This window comes from Nicotiana attenuata, unplaced genomic scaffold (assembly GCF_001879085.1).
Source record: "Nicotiana attenuata strain UT unplaced genomic scaffold, NIATTr2, whole genome shotgun sequence".
Taxonomy (NCBI): domain Eukaryota; kingdom Viridiplantae; phylum Streptophyta; class Magnoliopsida; order Solanales; family Solanaceae; genus Nicotiana; species Nicotiana attenuata.
The window spans coordinates 116,595-144,458 of NW_017672711.1; the positions used below are offsets into that span (position 1 = coordinate 116,595).

The 27,864-nt window shown below is 41.4% G+C and overlaps 1 pseudogene; it reads right to left on the reverse strand.

The window, feature by feature from the left end:
* Positions 1–16,339: 16,339 nt before the first annotated feature.
* The window catches only part of LOC109214230, a 34,804-nt pseudogene continuing 23,279 nt past the window's right edge, over positions 16,340–27,864 (reverse strand).

Genomic DNA, 27,864 nt, shown 5'->3' on the forward strand with positions numbered 1-27,864 from the left:
AACAGAATGTACAGAGCTTTCAACAAAAGGGTCAGACCTAGACAGTTCACACTGGGGCAGCCGGTGCTAAAATGGATCTTCCCGCATCCAGATGAAGCCAAAGGGAAATTTTCACCCAATTGGCAAGGGCCCTACATGGTTCACACAGTATTAACAGGAGGAGCACTCATACTCGCAAAAATAGATGGAGAGATTTGGTCGAAGCCTATCAATTCAGACGCAGTCAAAAGATACTATGTTTTGATTGTTTGTATTTTTTCATCTGATGTAACTGAACTACGCTTGACCTGATTCCCATTTAAGAGGGGATACATAGGCAGCCATGTGGGTTCGGTCACAACTCAATAAAATCTTCATTTTCACCATGGTCAGAAACTGGGGCAGAATTTTGAGGAGGGCCCTTAAAATTCCGGAGCAAGTCCAGCCCATTTCATCATATGCATAACGGTCAAAGAATCGCTTATTAAACTGGGGTAGAATTTTGAGGATCCCCTTCAAAATTCTAATGCAATAAGGTCGCAATGTCTCTAAAAAGTTTCACAGTCATTGGTTCACCTAATTTACTTGATATTGCATACTACTATGTTTTTAAATAACTAAATTCGTCTAATGCACGCATATTTTTCGAAAACTTTATTTTTTACAAAAAGCCAGATGCTGCCCAGGATAACTTGAACAGGATTCCAATACAGGGCAAAAGCAAAGCCAAGCAAAAGAAAACCAAGAAGGCAAAAGCACGAACCAAGCTTCCCCGCAAAACTCACGATTTTTCTTTGAATGCATGCTCATTTCCATGCATGAGACTAAGCATTGTCTTTTCTTTTTTTTGAGACTAAGCAATGTCTCCTATTTTTCATGAGGCTAAGCCCTGCCTCCTTTTACTGTATAAGGCTAAGCATTGCCTTTCCTTGTATGAGACTAAGCACTGTCTCCTAATTGCATGAGACTAAGCCCTGTCTCCTTTCCATGCATGAGACTAAGCATTGTCTCCTATTTTTACATGATGCTAAGCCCTGCCACCTCAATTGCATGAGACTAAGCCCTGTCTCCTTTCCTTGCATGTGACTAAGCACTATATCCTAATTGCATGAGACTAAGCCCTGTCTCCCCTTTTTGTGTGAGGCTAAGCCATGCCTCCTCAATTTCATAAGGCTAAGCATTTCCTTTCCTTGCATGAGACTAAGCCCTGTCTCCCCTTTTTGCATGAGGCTAAGCCCTACCTCCTCAATTGCGTAAGGCTAAGCATTGCCTTTCCTTACATGAGACTAAGCATTGTCTCCCATTTTTGCATGAGGTTATGCATTTCCTCCCTAATTGCATAAGGCTAAGCTCTGCCTTTCCTTGCATGAGACTAAGCCCTGCCTCTGTGCTTGCATGAGGCTAATCCTTGCCTCCCCATTTGCATGAGACTAAGCATTGTCTCCCATTTTTGCATGAGGCTAAGCATTGCCTCCCTTATTGTAATGCTAAGCTCTGCCTTTCCTTACATGAGAGTAAGCATTGTCTCCTATTTTGCATGAGGCTAAGCCCTGCCTCCTCAACTGCATAAGACTAAGCATTGCCTTTCCTTGCATGAGACTAAGCATTGTCTCTCATTTTGCATGAGGCTAAGCATTGCCTCCCTAATTGCATAATGTTAAGCTCTGCCTTCCTTGAATAATACCAAATGCTATGCTACTTGAAATATAGCACTATTTTCTATTTTTTCTCGGGGATAAGCTTTGCCCCCCAATCTTACACAAGACTAAGCTCTGTCTTGTTTCGCTTCACATATGACCAAGCATCATGTCTTTGCATCTCATGGGCTGAAATATCGCCATTTTGTCCAAAGGCATCATAGTCCGAAGGCATCATCGTCATAGCCGAAATACACCATGTCATGGTCTGACGATCTCTCAATGTTGCACATCATTATTCAAAGGCGTCATAGTTCAGAGGCACCATTCTCATGGCCCAAGAACATCATTTCATGGCCTGCAAATCTCTTATCACGCGATTCATGGCCCAGGACATCATGGTCTGAGGACATCATCCTCATCGTCCTAAGACAACCTTCATGGTCCAAAGAGAATTTGCATCACGTTTAAATTCTCGCAATAATCCCATATATACTTGCATGCATTGCGTTTAAGTTTTGCAGGTAACCCCAGAGGTAACCGTTCTTATAACAGGAGCAATATTCGCTCCGGTTTTTGTTCGATGCTCACATCTTGAAACTATCTCAAATACAACCAACCATTGTCCGTTACCCATTTCCACTTGATAACCGTCCAAATAGTCATCCATAACCGTTCTGAGATACATCCATTCACAATTCCATATAAACTCATCTAATATCGTCCTATCTAGAAGAACATGTCCATTCCTATAACAACTCCATCGGCTCAGTTCACCGCTGGATCCAGAACTACACACGGCCTGATTCCCGTAAAATGAGGGATATGTAGGCAACTTAGAGATCGGAGTTCAGCCTCCAATTTTTCTAATCACCCCATTCGGTCAAAATCGGTCATCACTTCTTTACCCGACAACTCTTTCATCATTCCCGGGTAAAGAGGGGCAGCTGTTGATACTTAATTTTTCCCTCATATTTTAAATTGTATATGTATACTTTCAAAATAGTATATTTGCATCATCATTTAGTTTATAAACCTATACAAGCATTTTACATAATTTTCCATGATTTTTAGAAGCCCTAAGTTAATTTCTTTCTGCATTTTTATTGCATAAATATTCAATAGTTATCCTTCAAATTATTTTTATGATGTTTTAATCATTCAAACATATTATTTACACCAACATGCATGTTTTAAATATTTTATTTCATTTTCTTTATAATTACATTTGCATTTTTAGACTAATTGCCCATTTTTTCAATAATAGACTATATTCATGCATAATTACATTATTTATGCCAAAATATTTTTTTTATGTTTTTACAATGTCAAGTTATTATTTTCACTCATTTTAGTGCACAAATATTATTTTTATTATTTATTAATTACTTTTATAAACTACTCATTGATAAAATATTGGGTATTTAAATAATAGCCTAATTTTAAACATATTTTCGGACCTAAAACTACCCAGACCTCAACCCAATTACCCTATACACTAGCCCAGTAACCCCAGCCCAAACCAATAACCCCATTAACCCAAAACCCGATTGCAACCTGCCTAAATAAACCCGACCCAACCCCCTTTTAATCATGGCCGTTGATCTCTGAGATCAACGGCCCATATCGAACTTCTCCCTTTAATTACCCAATCACCCTAACCCTAACCCTATTTCACTCGTCCGCCGCCCTAGTATCCTCTCATCTCCCTTCTCCCTCCCAAGAACCCTAGTTGCCGACCCCTAAATCCTCTCCTAATCCCACCTAATATGGGGTTCCATGGCTACTACTTGCCATATACGACCTCCTCCCGGTACTGGCTACTCTCCTATAGTGGTTGCCTAAACATGGCAAGCAGATCTCATCAAAATCGGTTCAAAACCCTGATCTTTTTGCTATTCTATCTATATTTATCCTATGTACTGTTTTTGTGTATATTCTGTTTATATTCACATTCCCTAAAAACTAGGGTTTGCCTGATTTTCTCCTAAATTGATTCTAGTCGATTCTGCATGCTCTTCTTTCCTAATTTTATGCCTGATTGATTATATTTCCTTATTTGTTTGTCAATTTCTACTATTATATAAACCCCTCCCCCATTCCCTTCTGAAGAAGACTACAATCGCTAAAATTTCTCACTAAAACTAAGGCTTTAACTCTATGTTCACTTGTTATTTTGTTTTGTTTGGTTCTTGGCCAGCTAAAAACCAAGGCCACCATATTTCCTACTTTTCGACCATTCTTGGGTGTGAGCACTGCCCTGGGCTCTTGAAGCCCTTGGGAACTTGACGCATCTGAGATTGTGGGTCTTGATTGCTATTCTTTTTCTTGTTTATTGAGCAATAACTGGTTAGTTCTCAACCTTCGCAATGTTTATTCCATTACGTGCCAATTAGCATATTTTTGTTCTCTGAAATTGCATATGATTCCTTGACTTTCTTCATGTGTAATTCTGCCTATAGCATGAACTTCTCCAGCATTGTTCATGCTTAAACTCTAGTCCTAAAAATGTGTTTGTATCTAACTTAGGCAATTTGGACAATTCGAAGCATGTTTAGCCAAATGTTATTGATAATTTGAGTGCTTTGCCTTCATTATATGGCCTGATCCATGTTCACACATCGCATCGAAGCGGGATGGATGAAGTGAAGGCTCGCTTTTGGTGTCCTATGTGATAGGAATGTGCCGTTAAGACTTTAGGGTAAGTTTTATTGAGTGGTGGTCGACCCGCTATGCTGTGTGGGGCTGAGTGTTGGCCAGTCAAGAACTCCCACGTACAGAAGATGAGAGTAGCAGAGATGAGGATGTTGAGATGGATGTGTGGGTGTACCAGGCGAGATAGGATTAAGAATGAAGCTATCCGGGACAGAGTGGAAGTAGCCTCTGTGGAGGACAAGAAGCGGGAGTCGCGGATGAGATGGTTCGGACATGTTAGGAGAAGAAGCATTGATGCCCCTAGCAGGAGATGTGAGAGGTTGGCCATGGAGAGTTTGAGAAGGCCTCGAGGTAGGCCTAAGAAGTACTGGGGAGAAGTAATAAGGTGGGACATGGCGCTTCTTCAGCTCACTGAGGACATGACCCTTGATAGGAGGGTGTGGAGGTCGAGGATTAAGGTAGAAGGTTAGTAGGTAGTTTATAGTGTTTACAGATAGGCCTAGTAGCGTGCATGTCCCTTCATATTCTTAGATTTTTATTACGATATGTGATTTTGTTCGCCTCAGGTATTGTATTCCCTGTTGCTATCATTTGATACTACTTATCCTTATCTCTCCTTTTTTCTCTTCCATCTTTCTTCCTTCCTTGCTTCCCTCTTCCTCTTCTTTCCCTTCCTGAGCCGAGGGTCTATTGGAAACAGCCTCTCTACCTGCATTAGGTAGGGGTAAGGTCTGCGTACAGACTACCCTCCCCAGACCCCACATGTTGGGATCAAACTGGGTTTGTTGTTGTTGTTGTAATTGATGTTATTAGTATGCATGTTAAAACCTTCACCCTAAGTGTATAGTGTGCTCCTATGACTGTGTTTTGTCACTCATTGTGTTCTTGCCCTACCCAGTTCTGTACCCCTAGCAGTTAAGTGGAGCCTCTCAGACTAGTTTGCCTAAATTATGATTCTGCTTGCTTCATTAGTATAAGTTATACTATTTGATCCCGGTGTTTAGCATGATTTGATCCTTTAGGTTTTAAATTGGTTGCATTAGTGACAACTGTTTGTCTTACTAGCCTAATGGTCCTTGCCTATTAACTTTGTAACCCCATAAGCTTTAGGCTCCTTGCTTCTTATTAACATGTAACCTTCCCCAATATGTTAAGTGAAAACTTGCAGTCTTAAAAATTTTCTTAAATTCATACACCCTCTGTGTTGACATGTTCATTGTGTGATCACTTTGTAATGTTTGCAAATGCACTTTTCCAAATTACTACTATTTTCATTGGTTGCCTCCCTATTCCGAGTCTCTAATTGTTGGCCGGCTGAAAGTCAAGGCCCCCCTAAAACTCCTCTATTAACCTCCCTAGTGTGAGCACTGTTCGGGGTCCCTTTTGAGACCCTTGTGAACTCTGACACACTAGGGTCTAAGGTTCTTTGGCCACTTATTCCTAATTGCTCAATTCTGTTCCCTTTCCACCCACTGAATAAACCAATTAGCTTGTGTAAATGGCTATTTTCTGGATCATTGATCAATTATGGCTACTGGGTTTTGGCTATCTTGTGTAAATTAAGATTGTTTTCTGGGTTTGACCAACTGTGATTTCTGGGCTATGGTGAAACTTGTATGGATACGAAATTGAAGTCCTGGCTGGGCCAGGTATACATTTGGCCCGTCTTAGGCCCACTATAGTTATTTTGTAACTTTGTAAATTACTTCATTCATTGGGTCTATAATAAAACATAACAAAACCAAACATTAAGTCTATAGGCATGGTTGCCTGTATAGTATGATTAAACATAATAAGGTTCCTATAGTCATAATGGGTCTGTTAAGAATAGATATAACTATAGGGAGCCTACAACAGGCCCAAAGTACACCTGGCTAGGCCAGACCTTCATTCTCATAGTTCACAACAGCACAAAAATCGCATGTTCATGGACAAAGGCAGTCAGGACTTGAGGGATTCCCCAGTGGTCTTAAAAAAACAAAATTGAGCATGTAGAACCAAAACCCCAGTGTGTTAGAGTTCCCAAGGACTTCAAGAACCCAGGGCGGTACTTACATTATGGAAGTTAATAGAGATCATTCGGAGGAGATACTAGAGACCAAGTCCTAATGCGTCAGAGTTCACAAGGGCCTCAAATGGACCCCGGGCAGTGCTCACACTAGGGAGGTCAAAGAACAGAACCTAAATATCCTAACTTTCAGCCGGCTAAGAATAGGATTCAAAGAAAATTAAGCAAGAAGTGAAAGAGAAAAGACTAAAGTTGAGGGACGGGAATTGAGGGATTTAAACAAACATGACCAAATTGAACAGATTAGGTAAATAGTTGATCTAATCACAAAATTTGAAAGCCAGTTTAATGTAAACTTAGGGAAACAGATTCAACACTTAGCACAAAAACAGTCACATGCTAAAAAGGACTGATAAGAACATGTTTGTAGGATTGATTGGGGTTATTATCACTAGACAGGTTAAAACATGATTGGGAATTATGCTAAGTGCATAGGCAACATTGTGTTGAACCACATAATCACCAAAAGAGGAGGGCGTCATGTTAGCAATGGGGCAAGATCACAGACACATATGACATAACATGTTACAGAGATGAAAGGCACAAAAATAGCAGATAAGCATTCAAGCATTGTTATAGAGGTCTAATTAACAGAATATGATTCAGTTTGTGCCAAAGGTTTAGCCTAGAACCTTAAAGTAACAATTCAAAACATGCTTAGATAACTGTTCTAAATCACAAACAAATACTAAAGGGGTATGGGATCAAATGAGCATGTTGAGGGCCATAATGACTAACACTGAAAGTCTCAACACGGACTTTTATACGGATTTAGGGGGGTGAATAAACATGTTCATAGACATTCAAGAGTAAATACACTAAATGAATAGGTCCTAAAGAAATTTAGATTACCCAATTAGGCACAGATAGTCTTCGAACTAGTAGCATTAAGAATGAGTAGATGCAAGAGTTAGCAGACTGATGCTTAAAAGTAAACCTGGAACATGTTAAACCAGAGGTTCAGAGATGAGAACATATAAGGATGAAATTGCGAGAGTTAAGTAACTCACGATTAAACAAGAAATGCAGAAAAGAACAGAAACCATAGTGTTCTGGATCGTCAATGAGAAGTAAGAACCCGGAACTCAATGGCCTTGGCTATCGGCCGGCCAAGACTGTAGTATAGAATGAAATAATAGAGTAAAGCTTTAGATCTAGTGAGGTTATAATGATTTTCCAGTCTGTCTAAAGGGGAATGAGGGAGGGGTTTATATAGTGGCAGAGATTAACACATAAACATGAAAAAATTATAAGTCAAACACTAGAAAGAAAAACAATCGAAATCAGTAAGGAAGAGAGGAAATTCATGAATCATAATTTAGGCATAGTACACAAATTGACAGAAATAAAAAAAAAAGTAAAAATCACATGCTGCATAGAATGAGATGAACATAGACAGAAATCTATCCAAAATCAAAAAATCGAGTTAGATTTGGTCTGATTTTAAAAAGGGGTGAAACCCTAATTTAGGGCAAGTAAAAAATCAACAGAAATAGACAGATTAACACATAATAGGGTGAATATAGACGAAATAATACTTAAAATCGAAGGCTTGAACCAATTTTGGTTCAAATCAAAGAGGATCTGTAAACGTTAACTTTAGGGTTAAGTATGAATCAGTAAGATACGAACAAATCGGACTCACACGGTGCAAAATAAGCGTGTGTGGACTCATATCGTCCAGATTCAAGAGACGAAAGTCAAAAAGGACAGAACTAGAGTAAGAATACTTGCCAAATTGAGGCAAGTACTAGGTAATACCGTAGAGAATCACCCAATAATGGAAACATATCGAAATGGTAAGTGAATGGGAAGAAAATCCCATTAGAAACGGTATTAGGAGAGAATTTTGGTGAGGCGGCGGGCTAGGGTTCTTGAGAGATGAGAGACGAGAATGTTCTAGGGCGGCAGGGGGTGTAAAATGATTAGGATTAGGGGTTTGGTTAGGTTAAAATGGGTAAATGTAACGTGGACCGTTGATCTTAGAGATCAACGGTCCTGATTTAAAGGGTCCTGGGTTGGGTATAAAAAATGGGTATGGGACTGGCTAATGGGTTTTGGGCCAAGGGTATTGGGCTGGTGTATTGCGTAGTTTTAGGTCCAAAGTTGGGTAGGGATTTAGGCTAGTTTTTAAATACCCAATTTTAACTAATAAATAATTTATATAAATAATAAATAAATAACAAAAATATTATTTGTGCACTAAAATGATTAAAATAGGTACTTAACATTTTAAAAAGGCAGAATACATAGACAGACACTTAAACTATCAAAGAAAGTTCACTTGAACACTTTTATTGAGCCATTTTTCACCGAAACACTTTTACTATACTTTTACTGTACCAGTTTAACACGTCCGATCTGAGCTTATAAATTTTTTGACGCGTTTGTTCACGCGCTTCCAGCATGGATAATCTAACCAATAAAAAATTGACACGTGTATAGACACGCATACCCACCCCGTCAAAATAACTCTCAATACCAAATTACTTATTTTTTCTTTTTTCTTCTATTTTTGGAAACAATTTCATTTCTTGGAAGAAACAAAAATGGTGCAAACAACAAACTTTAGTGACTTACCTGAAGATTAAGTGATGGAAATTTTCTCAAGATTGCCAGTGAAATGTCTTTTGCAATCCAAGAGCGTCAGAAAAGACTGGTATTCCCTCATTGAAAATCCCATTTTTATTCAAAAACACCTTAACCATCCCAATAATCCTACAAATTATTTTGTTCATCATTATTTTCTTGATACAATGAAATCTGGTTTTACTTTATTTCATGAACAAAACCAATTATTTGCTAAATCCCATTTGTACCAAGATGTTTTAAACACATCTACACATTTATGGAAATTCTTGGTCCTTTAAATGGTTTATTTTTGCTTTATAATGATCAAGAAGAAGTAGCACTATGGAACCCTTCTACTAAAGAATTTAAGCCTCTTCCAATATGTCAACCCTTAAATTCCAGCATGGATAATATAAATTTTACAGTGAAGCTTGGTAAAGCTCACATGGTGTTGACAGAATAGGTGGAATGAGAAGATGGAGAGGTGAGAGAAAGAAATTTATTTTGTTTTTGTTTTTTTTTTCTCTCTCTATTGATATTTATTTTTTCTTTGGGACCCATAACATAGCATCCCACGCTCTCTAAAGAGGTGGGCAACACACTCACCGAATTGTGTTTCGGACGTGTTAAACTGATGCAGTAAAAGTATAGTAAAAGTGTTTCGATGGAAAATGGCTCAGTTGAGGTGTTCAAGTGAACTTTCTTTGATAGTTTAAGTGTCTGTCTATGTATTCTGCCTTTTAAAAATATAAAAAATCTTTTTTTGCATAAATAATGTAATTATACATTAATAGCTTTTATTGCAAAGATATGCAATTTAGCCTTAAAAAATGCAATGTAATTATAAAAAAGCATTAAAAAAATTAAACACTATGTTGGCATAAATGGTAAATTTAGATGATTAAATCATCATAAAAATAATTATTGGATATTTATATAATAAAATGCAGAAATAAATTGATTTAAAACCTTTAAAAATTATGAAAAATATTTGTGTATGCTTATAAACTAAATGATGATGCATGTGCACTATTTTGAAGGTATATATATATATATGTATATATATGTATATATATATATGAGGGAAACTGATGGCGTTGTTATAGAGATGGCCATGTGTTTCGAAAAGGGTTCTTTTGAGTAGGATAGTATCGGATGAATTATGCGAAGTCACAAATTTGAATTTGAGATGTCATGGCAAATATCTGAACGTTCATAGAGTAAAAATGAGTAATTGATGGGAGTCGGTTACATTTGAAATAACGGCAGGGTGTGAATGATGCGAACGGAAACCGAAGCGAAGGTTGCTCCTATTTGAAGAACGGTTATTTCCTGGATTTTCTGCAAAAACCTAAAACACGATGCACGCAAATATATATAGACTATCGCGGGAATTTAAATATGATGCAAATTCTCTTTGGACCATGAAGATTGTCTTTGGACGGTGAGGAAGATGTCCTTAGACCATGACGTCCCGGGCCATGAATCATGTGAAGGGATTCGTAAGCCATGAAATGATGTTATCGGGCCATGAGAATGGTGCCTCTGAACCATGATCCCTTTGAATAATAATGTGAAGTATTGAGAGATCCTCAGGCCATGACATGGTGCCTTCCGGCTATGAGGATGATGCCTTCGGACTATGACGCCTTCGAAAAAATTGGCTATGCTTCAGCCCATGATATGCAAAGACATGATGCTTGAGATGAAACAAGATAGATCTTAGTCCTATGTAAGGTCGGGGGGCAGAGCTTAGCCCCGAGAGAAGAGAATAATGCAAGGTTTTGAACAACGCAACGTTTGTGGTTATGCAAGGAGAGACAATTCTTAGTCTCGTGCAAGGAAAGGTAGAGCTTAGCCTTATGCAATTGGGGAGGCAGGGCTTAGCCTTATGCAAGAAGAGGAGACAATGCTTAGTCTCATGCAATGGAAGGCAGTTCTTAGTCTTATGCAATTGAGGAGGCAGGGCTTAGCCTCATGCAAAAAAATGAGACTATGCTTAGTTCCATGCAGTGGAAGGCAGTGTTGTATACGATAAAAATCAGAGGGCTAGATTTTATGATCACTAGGGCGCCTAAAAAAAGACCACCTCCGGAAGGCTCAAAGTATAGCTCGGAGTTCGCCCCTAAGGGCTCATAATGATCGACCTCGAGGCAATACAAACCAACGGCTGCGATGCACTAGCGGGCGGTTTCCAATGCATATGATCAAAGCTGACAAAACTTGCAAGGGAAACACTAGTCCATGCCAGACTAATAAGTAGTTGTGCCAGCTATATTTCTTTGTAATAATTACACATGTACTATGTCGGGATTTCCCACCATATAAAAAGGGGATCCTTTTATTTTGTAAAGGGGGACGATATACAACACATTACATTCAATACAAGAACATTCTCTGCTTTCTAGCTTGAACACATTCTCTTGGTTTCGTTATTTACATTTATTGCTTATATTCATTGTGTTCTATTAATTGTTCATCATTTATTGCTCATTATTGATCCTAGAGAGCCGCCATCGCAGCTCTCACAACTGTTAGTCCTTCATCGACCCTCCTTAACCGGGCATCCGACTCGACCTCGAGGCCCCGCATATGCAAGCTCGAGGCCTCGATTCCCAGCCATTTCGGTTTGATTATTAAACCATCTACAAGCTCTTATTCTGTTTTCTAACCTTTCACTTAGCATCTGTTGCCTAACAACTAGCATAAAAATAGATCACATATTTTTAGAACCACAAAATCAAATCTAATTGTTATTACCATTTTCAAGGTAAACAATTTGGCGCCCACCGTGGGGCTAAAAATAATAGTGATTGTTTTCTTACTGGTTTACTACATAACGCATGTTATCTTTCACACTTTTTCTTGTCCCAGATCTTTTGATTTCAGGTCAAAATGTCTAACTCAGTAAACGCACATGAGAACAACAATCTTGAGGACCATGGAGAAAATGGTGTAGTTGTTCCAGGTGTTGGTGTACCACCACAAAATCCTGAGGATGCGCAAGAACCAATTCCCGTGGACGCGGTCTCACGGGACGCTCAAAACGTCGAAATAAAATCCCACACCAACAGGAGCATACACCAAGGAGATCAACAAGAAGCTCAAAAAACCCCGGCACAGGAAGAACAAGGGGTTAGCCTTCACATTATCTTCGAGATGTTACACGCATAACAGCTGGCGATTGCTCAGCTGCAAAGCCACCAGAAAACTCCCAGCACGGTAGCACCAGAAACGGCTCCCCGAGTCGAGTAGGTACCAAAAAGATCAAGCAACAACGGGTCGGCAACCGACCCCGCCATCATAAAGATGCTCGAGGACCTCACAAAGAGGATCGAGTCAGGCGAGAAAAAGATAGAATCCAATGACAAGAAGGTGGAGACCTACAATTCTAGGGTCGATCAAATCCCGAGCGCGCCCCCAATCCTGAAGGTTGTAGATTCGAAGAAGTTTGTACAAAAGTCGTTCCTACAGGAAGCGGCCCCGAAACCCATTCCAAAGAAGTTCAGAATGCCCGACCTTCCAAAGTACAATGGAACCTCAGACCCTAACGAGCACGTCACTGCTTACACTTGTGCAGTGAAGGGCAACGACCTAAGGATGACGAGATCGAGTCTGTCCTGCTCAAAAAACTCGGAGAAACACTTCCGAAAGGGGCCATGATGTGATACCACAACCTTGCTCCGAACTCAATAGATTCGTTCGCCATGCTAGCAGATTCCTTCATAAAGGCACATGCTGGTGCCATCAAGGTAGCTACAAGGAAATTCGACGTTTTCAAAATCAAGAAAAAGGAGAACGAGATGCTGCGAGAGTTTGTATCTCGCTTTCAGATGGAATGAATGGAACTACCACCAGTCTCCGACGACTAGGTAGTACAAGCCTTCACTCAAGGTTTAAACGAGCGAAGCTCGGCTGCTTCAAAACAGCTAAAGCAGAACTTAGTTGAATATCCTACCGTGACCTGGTCGGACGTCCACAACCGATACCAATCAAAGATCAGGGTCGAAGACGACCAACTAGGAGCCCCCTCGGGCTCAGTATATCCTAGCAGGCTTCCGACGAAGGAGCCAAAGCCAAACAAAAAAAGATACATACCATACACTGAGGATAGAAGAAACGCCCCGAGGCGCAACATACCCCGCAATGATCGAAGGATGGATGGAGGTCAGAACCCTCGGGAACTTGTTAGTAGAGCCGGATTCAGTAGGCACACAGGGCCGACGGAGGCACCCCGCCTAACGGAATACAACTTCAACATCGACATTTCAGACATCGTATTCGCCATCAGTAAAATCAGAGACACCAGGTGGCCTAGGCCCGTACAATCAGATCCTTCACAAAGGAACCATACCTTAGTGTGTGAATTTCAACACACACGGTCACAGGATCGAGGATTGCCGACAATTCCGGGAAGAAGTAGCCCGACTACTCAGCAAAGGTCACCTCCGAGAATTCCTCAGCGACCGAGCCAAAAATTAGTTCCAGGAAAGAGAGGCGACCAAGAAGAGTGAAACAGACGAGCTACAACATGTCATCCACATGATCTTCGGAGGTATCGATGCTCCACAAGAACCCATGGTGAGGAGAACAAAAATTTCCATCACCAGGGAAAAGCGAGCTCGAGGTTACATACCCGAGGATGCCCTCTCATTCAGCAACGAAGACATCGAGGCTCTATCTCAGCCCCATAATGACGCATTGGTAATTTCTTTTCTTGTAAACACATTTCAAATTAAGCGTGTGCTTGTAGATCCAGGTAGCTCGGCCAACATCATCAGGTCGAGGGTGGTGGAGCAGCTCGAACTGCTCGACCAAATAGTACCCGCCTCTCGAGTCCTCAATGGGTTCAACATGGCGAGCAAAACAACGAAAGGGGAAATCACCCTCCCTTTCAACATGGCCGGCACTACCCAATATGCCAAATTTCATGTCATCGAAGGAGACATGAGATACAACGCCTTGCTCGGTAGGCCGTGGATACACTGTATGAGAGCAGTACCATCGACCCTTCATCAAATGATGAATTTCCCAACAAAAGACTGCATAAAAATCGTATATGGGGAACAACATGCAGCGAGGGAAATTTTTGCAGTGCACAATGTAGCACCGGCACCTACGCCTCCAACATTGAAGGAGCCAAAGGATAAACAAACAGTAAAATAGCAATAACAAGCTATATTCTCGGCTACACCTGACTAAACTAGCAAAGGACCGTGCCGTGTCCTGAAAGCAGCTGTTCGAAGCACATCGAGGCTCAAGGCGCCATCGGCAATAAGGTATAATCATCTCCCCTTTTTTAGTTACATTTCACACTAACCTGTGTGCAGGTATCCGATCGAAACAAGCGAAGCGCTTTCCAACTTGAAGTACTTTCCAACTTGAAGGCCTTAGGTTCCAAAAGCATACGTTGCAATCTTTTCCTTCGACCGGGTTTTTATCCCAAGAAGGGTTTTACCGGCAAGGTTTTTAATGAGGCAACATCTATATGTTGCCTAAAGAAGACTCAACAAGTATTCAAGGCTTCTTTTCAAATCAACCTCGAATACTGGAGGGCATCCCCCCGGAAGGTCACATCCTCGGAGAAGCCAAGATGTGCTAGATAGGGTCTCGATAGGAAAACGATATACCAGGCCAAACGGTCGAACAAACTGTGTCCGTATAGAATAACCGAGCCCTTGACAACGAAGACGTGTATACTTGTACCAAGTAATCAAAGAATACTTTCCCCTCCATCAAAGCATTTCGCGTTTCAAAGAAATTCGCTATTCCTTACAAAAATGGCTCCAGGGCCAAAAAATGTCCCGAACACTCGGGGACTGGCGTCAAAAACTCGAAACCGTCTGACCTCCGGGTCGGAAGCTTCGAACTTGTAAGCCCTCAATGAGGCATCATCAAGTCTACAAAAATGGCTCCAGAGCCAAGAAAACTTTCAATGTCTCAGGGACTGTCGCCAATTGCCATCCCATCGACTTATCAAAACCCGAGGCCATAAGACCCCATGTGGGCAACCTTGGTCTCGTAAGACCTATATAAGGCAACAACAATATCTGTAAGACCTCAAGCAAGGCATGAACTATACTTGTACCAAGTAACAAAACTGTAAGACCTCAAGCAAGGCATGAACTATACTTGTACCAAGTAACAAAATTGTAAGACCTCAAGCAAGGCATGAACCATACTTGTACCAAGTAGCCAAAGCTGTAAGACCTCAAGTAAGGCATATTCAAATTTATAAGACCTTACAAAAGGCATAAACCCGATCTTAAAGTTAAGGCTATATATCGAACTTGTAAGACCCCTAAAAAGGCATACCCTCGATATAGACGCCGAAACTATTTCACTCGGGAACTAAAAGGCTCCGGCCAAATACAATGACTACGGTCACAAGGCTGTGCCAGCCAAACTAACGCGACTCGGGGACGCCCGACCGTCGCTATAAAATCACAGGCCTTCAATTACTTCGAAAGTACTTCTAAAAGAACCAGTTAAACAAGGCTACCCTCGACATAGGTAAAAGAGCTTCGACCATGTCAGCTCTAAACTATAGGCTTCGAAACACTCAGCCACCGAGCAAAACCTCCCGAGGTGCTCGTTCATCGCCACATAACGACTCACAATCGAGGTTTTTGTCGAACCGTTGAAGATTCAGGCAAACACAATTTCAAAAAATCCTTAATGAGGGAAGAATAAAGCCTATTTCAGAGGTCATACCGACCCTAATGCGTAAAAACCATTATCGCCAGCCCATATAAAGGGTTGTACTGACCCTAATGTGTAAGAGCCATCGTCGCCAGCCTATATTAAAGGTCGTACCGACCCTAATGTGTAAGAGCCATTATTGCCAGCCCATATAAAGCGTCGTACTGACCCAATGCGTAAGAGCCACTGCCGCCAGCCCATATTATAGGTCATACTGACCTAACGCGTGAGAGCCTAAGCGACAGCCTTAAATTCAAAAACTGAAGGGTCAGTAAGCTCGAGTCAAGAACCGAATCGGAGACTGAATCCGAAATAATTAGTTAAATATTCCTAAAAGCAAAAGCATAAGAGCTTAAACGCCAGCTTACACTAAAAGGTCGCACTGACCTAGTGCGTAAGAGCCTAAGGGCCAGCCTAAAATCCAAAAACTCGAAGATAAAACACGGTCAAAAATGCCTAAAGGCGAACGTGTAAGAGCTGGAGCCATATTGAAAGCCTAAGGGTTCTTTACCCCAAGATCCAATTTTTTCCGGCCAATCATTGATAGGGCGTCAAAAGTCAAAACAAAGACGTGCACATGCAAAGAAGAATGGAACCAAAAAGTTTTCCTTCTATAAATACATAAGGCTCCACCTACAAGATCTTCCAGGAACAACATACACAAGGTTGAAAGGAAAAAAGCCTAAGCCTACGTCCCCCTCGGGGACTATGGTCCGCCGGCCTCTTTCTAGCTATCTTCGGCATCGGACAGAAGGAACTTAGCGCCATATTCGTCCACCTTTGCCTGCTTTATCTCTTCCGAGAGGTCAAAGCCCCTAGCATGGATCTACTCGAGGGTTTCTCTTAGAGATTTGCACCGAGCATACTCCTTGCTTCTGCTCTCACGGTCAAGAGCCCCTCTCAGCTCAGCTCAGCTCGAGCGTCGGTAGCGTCCTTCAAATAGGCGGCCACTTTCTTATCAGCCTTAGTTCGGATCGCTCCGGCTTCAGCCCGAGCCTCCGCAACTTTGGCCTTCATCTTCAGAAGCTCAGTTTCGAGATTTCTAATCATGTCCGTTCGGACCGAGCTGTTCTCACGAGCGTTGTGGAGTTGCACTTCGAGGGCGGAAGCCTTGGCCAAAGCATCCTTCTTAGCCGCAACCTGGGCGTCCACCCGAGCCTTTAGCTCATCGCACTCACACCTGGCTTGACCAACTTTGCTCCGAAGGCGTTCCAGGTCCTCCGTCTTTTTCTGTAACTGAAGAAAACGAAACATTAGCCTCAGAAGATAGAATAAAAACACGCACTCCCTTGGAACAAAAATTACCTGCTCCTCAGGGTAGCTTTCATAGTCCAGACTTCGACTCGCCTCATACCGCAAATGTGCCAACTTGTCTTCTCTCTCATCACAAAGAAGCCTAAGGGATTTCTCCCCATCCACGATTTTTCGCAGCAAGGCCTCACGACGAAGCAGCTCAGACTTGAGCTTGTTAAAATCCTACGAAGGAGAAAGTCGATAAGAGAGAAAAAGCTGCAAAAGCTAAAGAACTGATACGATCGTCCAAAACTCACCACAGAGTAGAGCCGCTGAGCTTCCTCAAAAGTCGAGTGCACATCTACTAGTGTGGCTCCATCCACCCCAGTAAAACCGCTCCCGGTTGGGACCGGTCGCTCGATGTATGCGGCCCTTGGCCTCGAGCATCCCTCGAAGTACCTTCGACGGGAAACGAAGATGGCAGCGGAGGAGGGACCGTTTTTCCAAGGCCAGAGATCTCGGGCGCTACAGGCTCAGCTGATGCGCCCTCTCTGAGCCTCCGGGCTGGACTCATCCTACTATAGGCATCGTCGCCCTGCGAAGGCTCCTTTCGCTTATTACTACTATTCCTCGGCCCAAAAGCTGACGATCATTCTCCCTCTCCGAGAGGGCACGATCTCACCTCAAAGAACTCCCCAATGCCTATGATGACGGAGTTAGTACACATAAAAAGAAAGTACCTTTCAAAAAGAAAAAAAAGAAGCAAAACACATAGCATGTACCGTGGTGTTTTGCCTCCCATCTACCCTTGGACAAGTCTCGCCACTTACGATCATCATAAGTCGAGTGGGTCTCCAACTTCCAAGCCCAATCCGTCAGGTCAGGGACCTCGTATGGCATCCATGGGATTGCTGCAGAAAAGGAAATAAAGGCGCATTTACGGAGCCTACACCATTATCAAAACAACGAAAGCAGGAAGCCACGAAGTGTACCTCTTACGTGTAAAATTCCATTCCTCGGGAAATGGCAGAAACTCCACAGGGATAACATCGATAGTCCATACCCGGACGAATCGGCTCATCCATCCCCGATCTCCATCTACTTCATCATCGACAACAAAGGGCCTGTGGATCGGAATCGTAGGGTTAACAGGCCTCGATGATGAAAAGGCCGGTACAGCTTGATGAGATGACTAAGGGTAAACTCAAGCCCTGCTTCCTCCGCAAAAAATCTCATCATCAATACTATCCTCCAAAATGACGGATGAACCTGTGCCAAGGTAGCCCGATACTTTTGACAGAAGTTGAGCACAACCCTATCAAGGGGGCCCAGCCTAAAGGGGTACGTGTATACGTTCAAAAATCCCTTGGCATGATACATGATGCTCTCTTCAGGGAAAGGTACCTGCAGTACCACCTTTTCCCCGCATCCACAATCATTCCTCACTAACTCAAGGTGCCCCTCTCCTATCAAAGAAATAAACTTCGAGGCATACTCCCAATGACCCTGAACATTGGGAGGTTTTTCCGACGAAAAGTCCCTTCTCGAAACAAAGTGCCCCAAGGCTGGCTCGCCAGACATCGGCGGCGCACCATCAACCAAGCGGGAACCAGAGGCAGAACTTCCTCCTCATCGCCGAACAAATCCTGGTGTAGCAACCATAACTATGATAAAATCAGAGAATTGGAGCGGGAATTTGAGCGAGGGCTTCAAAGCTAAAATGGTGAAAGACCTAACACAGGGAAGAAGAGCTCTATGAAGGAGTATGGCTGCTCAGAATAGCGAAATCTTCAAAGAAAGGAAGACAAACCAATATATAGAGAAAGCAGCGACTATCCGCCTGGCTCAAAAGCCAAATTTAAAAATACTTACTAAACTATTATCGCTTTGGGAAGATATACCGGCAGGATCACCTCGGTCGTCGCATAACCATGCCATACGATCAACGCTGCCGTACGACGTTTTGGGTATCAAAAGGCCACGGAGATCAACTAAGCCTCGAGATGGTACCTAATCTCGAGGATCTCTATCAAAAAGAAGATAGGCTTTGAGAAGCCAGTAACATCATTACAAGCCTCAAGATGGTACCCGATCTCAAGGATCTCTATCAAAAAGAAGATAGGCTCTAAGGAGCCATTAACATCATTACAGGCCTCGAGATGGTGGCCGATCTCGAGGACCCCTGTCAACACGAAAGATAAGCCCCGAGAAGCTACTCATAAAAGCCTGACCTCGAGGTGGTGCCCTACCTCGAGGATTTCTGCTATTGGCAAACACGGGTCATTCATCCGATTCTTTGGCCCTCGAGCTACCCGAGCCCAGGCCGGTTTTCATTCGAGGATCACTAATAAAGCCTTAGGGATATTTCTCGCCTTGGGATCAAGTTAAACGTCCTCTCGGTTACATTAATCCAGGGGCTATCCGAATCCAGGAGAGCCCTCATTCGAGTTCTATCTATAACGCCTTAAGGCTATCTTTGCTCTAAGTTCAAAACAAGTTTTCAGGTCGCTTGAGCTTGAGAGAATTCTCACTCACAGACTGCTTTCGAAAGCCTAAAGGCTATCTTTGTCCTCAGGCGTTCAAGCAAGTTCCCCCTCGAGGACTATCGACGGGGTCTAAAAGGCTAAGTTTCATTCTACAAATTTGAAGCCCTATTCTCACTCGGGGGTCTCGGCGGCCTAAGCTTCTATCAATTCAACCTGGTTCAGCTCGAGGAACGACAAAGGTCTCTGCAAGATATCGTATTAACCAATCAGGAACCGGGGAAATACCTACACCCGGACACGGTATTCGGACCGATCGATAGAGTCAGGCACTCAGATAAAGGAAAATCCAACATAAATCAGATACAAATTGAACAAACTTCATTGCATTAATAAACGATGATTACAAAATCCCATGAAGGGACCTTACACATGACAACAAAAGCCCACGAAGGGTCCTTATACAGAAACAAAGAAGCAAATGTAACAGCTAAAACACTAATCTACTCTCGGGGGCACATCCTCGGGAGCAATGCCTTCGAGAATCATTTATTTGGGCCCTCACCTAGACCTTCCAAACAGCGTCTTCAAGGATGAGGAAGAAATAAAAAATGATGAAGAAGAAGTAGAAAAAGATGAAGAAGTGGCTGGGTGAAAAATTGGCGAGTATGGGTCTCGCCAGCGCCACTATTATGAAGCCACTTCTTGAGACGTTGCACCGGTGCTGGATGCAACAGTTAGTAGATGTTACCACCTCACTCCATGAAAAGCAAAAGGAGTGAAGTGTGCACCGGGTAGTTAAACAAGATGAGCAGAAGTTCGTAGTCCGCATGCTCTTTAATGCAAAGATAATTTGAGATTTCTCTCTCATTATTTTGGGCCAACAACAACAAACCAGTGCGATCCCGCTCAGTAGGGAAAGGCTCTGGGAAAGAGTCATGGCATAACTGATGGGAACTCTACCATGTGACCCTATGATCACAGGCTTTAAACATAGGGAATGGATTTGGATGAAGACGAAGAGAAGAGAGGAATAAAAGGCTGTTGGAGAACGATTGAATGAAGTTTTGATTCAAGAAAACTTCCATTTATAGAAAGGAGGGAGCATAACCAGCAGCGCAATCAATGCCTCTGCGAAATGTACCGACGGCACACTCAATATCTTTGGAAAACGGATCGACGGTTGCAATCAATGCCTATTGGGAAATGGAACGGCGGCGATATTATCGCCTTGAGAAAGTAAACTGGCACTACGTCAAATGTTCCTCGGAAAGACGTATTGATGGGACGTCTCAGCTACCGCAAAAGCTGACGTCATAAGCATGACGTCAACGCAAGAGGCTCGAGGGGATCGGTGTCAAAATCATTTCTTATCATTTTATTCTAAGAAATGTGGCGACTATGTGTATACGGTAAAAATCAAAGGGCTCGAGTTTATGATCACTAGGGCACCTCAAAAAAGACCACTCCCGGAAGGCTCGAAGTCTAGCTCGGAGTTCGCCCCCGAGGGCTCATAATGATCGACCTCGAGGCAGTGCAAACCAACGGCTGCGATACACTAGCGGGCGATTCTTGAGGCATATGATCAAAGCTGACAAAACCTGCAAGGGAAACACTAGTTCGTGCCAGACTAGTAAGTAGTTGTGCCAGCTATATTTCTTTTTAATAATTACACATGTACTATGTCAGGATTTCCCTCCATATAAAAAGGGGATCCTTGTCATTTTCTAAAGGGGAACGATATACGATATACAACACATTACATTCTATACAAGAACATTCTCTGTTTTCTAGCTTGAACACATTCTCTTGGTTTCATTATTTACATTTATTGCTTATATTCATTGTTTTCTATTAATTTTTCATCATTTATTGCTCATTATTGATCATAGAGAGCCACCATCGCAGCTCTCATAACTGTTTGTCCTTCATTGACCCTCCTTAATCGGGCATCCGACTCGACCTCGAGGCCCCGCATATGCAAGCTCGAGGCCTCGATTCCCAGCTATTTCGGTTTGATTATTAAACCATCTACGAGCTCTTATTCTATTTTCTAACCTTTCACTTAGCATCTATTGCCTAACAACTAGCATAAAAATAGATCACATATTTTTAGAACCACAAAATTAAATCTAACTGTTATTACTATTTTCATGGTAAACAAGTGCTTAGCCTTATGCAATTGAGGAGGCAGGGCTTAGCCTCATGCAAGAAGAGGAGAAATGCTTAGGCTCAATGCAAGGGAAGGTAGTGCTTAGCCTTACGCAATTATGGAGGCAATGCTTAGCCTTATGTAATTGAGGAGGAAGGGCTTAGCCTCATGCAAAATGGGGAGACAATGCTTAGTCTCATGCAATGAAAGGCAGTGCTTAGCCTTATGCAATTGAGGAGGCTGGGCTTAGCCTCATGCAGTGAACAGATAATAAGTAGTGGCAGAGTATTTTCTTATCTGGAGACATATTTACATTTGGCAGCCTTGCCATTATGAAGATAGTGATTTTGGTACGTGTATACTTGTGAATGCTCCTATCATGTTCATTGTGCCTGCATCCAAAGAAAAATCGTGAGTTTTCGGGGAAGGTTGGTTCATGCCTTTGCCTACTTGTTTTGCTTTGCTTTGCTCTGGAGATCCTGTTCGAGTTACCCTGGGTAATATCTGGCTGCCATAGAAACAAAGTTTTCGAAAAGTATGCAAGCTTGATAAACATAGTTATTTTAAAACATAATAGTTTACGATATCGAGTAAATTAAATGAACCGATGACTGCGACACCTTAGAGACATTGCGACGTCTTTCCATTAGAATTTTGAGGGTCCTTCTCAAAAGTTTGCCCCAGTTTAGTAAGCGATTATTCAGCCGTTCTACATGCGACGAAGTTTGTTGGATTTGCTCTAGAATTTTGAGAACCCTTCTCAAAATTCTGCCCTGGTTACTTATCCAATTCTCTGACTGTCTTGCATATGATGACTTCGGCTGGACTTGCTCCGAAATTTTGAGGGTCCTCCTCAAAATTCTGCCCCGGTATCTGGTTGTGGGGAAAATGAAAATTTTATTAAGATGTGACCGAACCCACAGGGCTGCCTACGTATCCCCTCTTAAACGGGAATCAGGTCAAGCGTAGTTCAGTTACACAGATGAAGAAATGTAAACAATTTAAATATAGTATCTCTTGACTGCATCCTAATTGATAGGCTTTGGCCAAACTTCTCTGTCCAATTTTGCGAGCATGAGTGCTCCTCCTGTTAGTATCCTCTGAACCATGTAGGGCTCTTTCCAATTGGGCAAAAACTTTCCTTTGGCTTCGTCTTGATGTGGGAAGATTCGTTTCAACACCAGCTGCCTCGGCATGACCTGTCTAGGTTTGACCCTTTTGTTGAAAGCTCTGGACATTCTATTCTAATAAATTTTACCATGACATACTACATTCATTCTTTTCTTGTCAATAAGAGCTAATTTTTCATAGCGACTCCTTGTCCATTCTGCATCATTGAGTTCTGCTTCCTCTATAATTCTCAAAGAAGGAATTTCGACCTCGGCGGGAATGACAACTTCAGTACCGTAAACCAGCATGTAGGGAGTTGCTCCGGTTGATGTGCAAACTGTGGTACGATATCCCAATAAAGCAAATGGTAATTTCGTGCCATTGCTTGTGGTTGTCTACCACTCAACAGTGATTTAATGAAAGATATGTGTGAAACCTTCAAGATCAAGCATAAGAATTCCACAGAATTTTCTTGATGTTTTTGTTGGCTGCTTTCACAGCTCCATTCATTTGAGGTTTGTATGCTGTGGAATTCTTATGCTTGATCTTGAAGGTTTCACACATATCTTTCATTAAATCACTGTTGAGGTTGGCGGCATTGTCGGTAATGATGGATTCTGGTACCCATTAATCGGCTAACAATACGATTCCTGACAAAATCTGCAACGACTTTCTTGGTTACAGCCTTATAAGATGCAGCCTCAACCCATTTTGTGAAGTAGTCTATGGCCACTAAAATGAACATGTGCCCGTTTGAAGCGGCGGGCTCAATCAGACCGATGACATCCATTCCCCAAGCAACGAATGGCCAAGGTGCACTTGTTGCATTGAGTTCATTTGGTGGTACCCATAATATATCTGCATGTACCTGACACTGGTGACACTTTTGGACATACCGGATGCAGTCTGTTTCCATAGTCATCCAAAAGTATCCTGCTCTTAATATCTTCTTGGCTAGAATGAAACCATTTATGTGCGGCCCGCAGGTTCCAGCGTGTATTTCCTTTAGCAGTTTGGAAGCTTCTTTGGTGTCAACACATCGTAATAATCCTAGGTTTGGAGTCCTTCTATACAGAATTCCTCCACTTTGGAAGAAATGATTGGACAATCTCCGAAGCGTGCGTTTCTGAGTATGATTTGCGTGTTCCGGTATTCTCCTTTTGCCAAGTATTCCCTGATATCATGATGCCAAGGATTCCCATCTGTTTTTTCTTCAACATGAGCGCAATAAGCTGGCTGTTTATGGATTCTTACCGGAATAGGATCGATGAAATTCTTGTCTGAATGCTGTATCATGGAGGACAAAGTGGCTAGTGCATCTACGAACTCATTCTGAATTCTCGAAACATGTTTGAATTCTATCTTTGTGAATCTTTTCATCAACTTTTTTACGTGATACATATATGGCAATATTTTGGTATTCTTGGTAGCCCACTCTCCTAGAACTTGGTGTACCAGAAGATCTGAATCACTAATTACCAGCAACTACTGTATATTCATGTCGATGGCCAAATTGAGCCCCATGATGCAAGCCTCATATTCTGCCATATTGTTGGTGCACAAAAACCTGAGCTTCGTGGCTACTGGATAATGTTGACCTATCTCTAACACCAAAACTAATAACGCTTTCTCTTTCTTAGCGCTCCGCCCCCCTTGTTCCAATACCCACTCCTTTGAAATTTGCAGCTCCGTCGAAGAACATTCTCCAACCGTCGTAGGCTTTGATAGTATCTTCTCCTACAAACAACACTTCTTCATCGGTAAAATACGTTTTCAATGGTTCGTATTCCCCTCCCATAAAATTTTCTACGAGGTGATCTACTAAAGCCTACCCCTTGACCGCCTTCTGAGTAACATAGACAATATCAAACTCACTCAACAATATCTAGCATTTCGCTAGTTTCGCTGTAGGCATTGGTTTCTGAAGGATGTATTTCAGGGGATCTATCCTTGATATGAGATATGTAGTGTAGGCACAGAAGTAGTGCCTCAATTTCTGAGCTATCTACGTTAGAGCACAGCAAGCGTGTTCCAGCAGAGAATACCGTGCTTCGTAGGGTGTGAACTTCTTACTCAAATAATATATTGCCAATTCTTTTCTTCCCATCTCGTCGTGTTGTCCCAAAACACAATCGAAAGCTCCATCTAGTACGGACAAATAAAGTAACAAAGGTCTACCAGATTCCGGCGGGACCAAGACTGGTGGTGTGGATAGGTATTCCTTGATTCTGTCAAAGGCTTTCTGACATACTTTAGTCCATTTTGTTGCAGCATCTTTCTTCAACATTTTGAAAATTAGATCACAGATCACGGTCGATTGTGCTATGAATCGGCTCATGTAATTGAGACGCCCTAAGAAGCTCATCACATCTTTCTTGCTCTTCGGAGGTAGCAAATCTTGTATGGCTTTGACCTTTGAAGGGTCCAATTCAATCCTCCGGCGACCGACGAATAAACCTAGCAATTTTCTAGCAGGGACTCCGAAGGCACACTCTGCAGGATTCAGTTTCAGATTGTACCTTCGAAGCCGATTAAAGAATTTCCTTAAATCTACTATATGATCTACGCTTTTTCTGGATTTGATGATGACATCATCCACATACACCTCTATTTCTTTGTGAATCATGTCATGAAAAATAGTCTTCATGGCTTTCATGTAAGTGTCTCTGGCATTCTTCAGACCAAACGACATCATTTCATAACAATACATCCCCCACGAAGTATAAAGGCTATTTTCTCGGCATCTTCCTCATCCATCCAGATCTGATGGTATCCCGCGAAGCAATCCACAAAGGATTGGAGTTCATGCTTGGCACAGTTGTCAATCAGTATGTGTATATTGGGTAATGAGAAATCATCTTTGGGACTTGCTTTGTTTAAATCTCGATAGTCGACACATACTTTGACCTTCCCATTGTTGATACCCAATTTTTCCCTAATGTACTTTTATATACAAAATACTTCAAAAATAGCATGTATATGCATATGTAAGCATGCCCAAGTGTTTTGGTATGTTTCCTAATTTTTAAAGATTTTTAAAATCAATTTATTTTCCAATTTAGCAGTACAAAATCAGTAATTATTCCCAAAAGCTATCAATTTTGGTGAGTAATTTATCTTATTCCCATATTTATACCAAAATATAGTTAAGATGATTTTTGTATATTTTTTTACAAATTTATTTGGTATTTAAAGACTAAATTGCATATAATTATAATTATAGCCTATTTTAAGATTAATAGCATTTTATATTTGTAAAATTAGTCCCAGTATTTTTTTTAGTTAATTTTTATTTACTATTAATTGGTTCAGTACTTTCAATTTGCTTTTAAAATCATCTTTACTATTTTTTATAAATAAAAAGGAAAAACCGTCTATTTAACATTTAGCCTCATTTATTTCAATTACAGCCTATTTTACCATTTCAATTTTGGCCCTTAAATTGACCAAATTCTACCCCAATTAAACCAGCCCAATTTCATTTTTTACCCGGCCCCCGACCCANATCACGTTTAAATTTATGCACAATATATATTCGCATTGCTCATTTGCAGGTAAACCGGCTAGCAATGGCCGTCTCAGCAGGAGCGATCCCGCTCCAGTTCCCGCAGCCTACTAGACTTCAACCATCTTTCTCAACCTGAATATCGCGTCCGTTTTTCGAAAATCTCCATCGACATATTCCGCCGATGGATCTCGAACTACATATGACATGATTCCTGTAAGACCAGGGATATGTAGGCAACTCAGGAACCAGAGCTCGGTCAAAATTCTTCAAATCGTTTTGTCCGGTCAAATTGGCCATCATGTCTTTACCCGACAACTCTTTCATCCTTCCCGGATAAAGAGGGGCAGCTGTTGATACCCAATTTTTCCCTAATGTACTTTTATATACAAAATACTTTCAAAAATAGCATGTATATTCATATGTAAGCATGCCCAAGTGTTTTGGTATGTTTCCTAATTTTTAAAGATTTTTAAAATCAATTTATTGTCCAATTTAGCAGTACAAAAATCAGTAATTATTCACAAAAGCTATCAATTTTGGTGAGTAATTTATTTTATTCCCATATTTATACCAAAATATAGTTAAGATAATTTTTTGTATATTTTTTACAAATTTATTTGGTATTTAAAGACTAAATTGCATATAATTGCAATTATAGCCTATTTTAAGATTAATAGCATTTTATAATTGTAAAATTAGTCCCAGTATTTTTCAATTAATTTTTATTTACTATTAATTGGTTCAGTACTTTCAATTTGCTTTTAAAATCATCTTTACTATTTTTTACAAATAAAAAGGAAAAAACCGGCTATTTAACAGTTAGCCTCATTTATTTCAATTACAGCCTATTTTACATTTCAATTTTGGCCCTTAAATTGACCCAATTCTACCCCAATTAAACCAGCCCAATTTCATTTTTTACCCGGCCCCTGACTCAATTTAAAATCCGCCCGATTCCTATTATTGATCCAGGCCGTTGATCATTTTGATCAACGACCATAAACCCCCCTTACCTTTTTTAACCCTGAACGACCTACCCTAATCCCTCATTTCACTTTGATAGCCGCCTTTGAAACCCTTCGTCTCTCAAACTCTCTCAAAACTCTTCGGAACCCTAGCCTCCTCCTACCTTATTTCACCGAACTTTCACCGGAATCCATGGCTTCTCAGGCCATGGATGGTCTATACTCACCTCCCTCCACCATTAAACCATGGTTTTTTGAAGCTTCGAGACCTGACCTCGACAGCTCTCTTTCAGATCTTTGGTTCTATGGCCTCTCCGGCCTTTGCTAAGGCATATTCAAGCTCGGGAGCCTGATTCCTGACCTCTGCAACTCGGGATCTGATTCTTCTTCCAAGCCTTTCTCATTTCTAGGGTTTCTCCGAAACCCTAAGCTATTCGAGGTTCTTTCCTTATTGTTTTCTTAGATCTATGCTGTATCTATGCTTTACTTGTCATTTAAAGTGTTTTCCCCAAATTTCCTTTTCAAAATCGTTTGTCTTCGATTTAGGGTTTCTGAAAGGAACTTTGAAAAAAACATCTTTCTGATTCTTCTTCTTCTTCTTCTTCTTTTCTTTATGTGTGTTTGTCTATATCATGCTCGTGTGATTTCTTCTTACTACGCATGTACTGTCTTTCTACTTTTCTTTTCTACTATACATGTTACTCCTGTGCTCATATGTTAATCCTTGTTATGTTTTCTTTACTCTTTTACTATATGTGTTTACCGTTGAGTCCTTTGATTTTTGTTTTACTAAACTCTGTT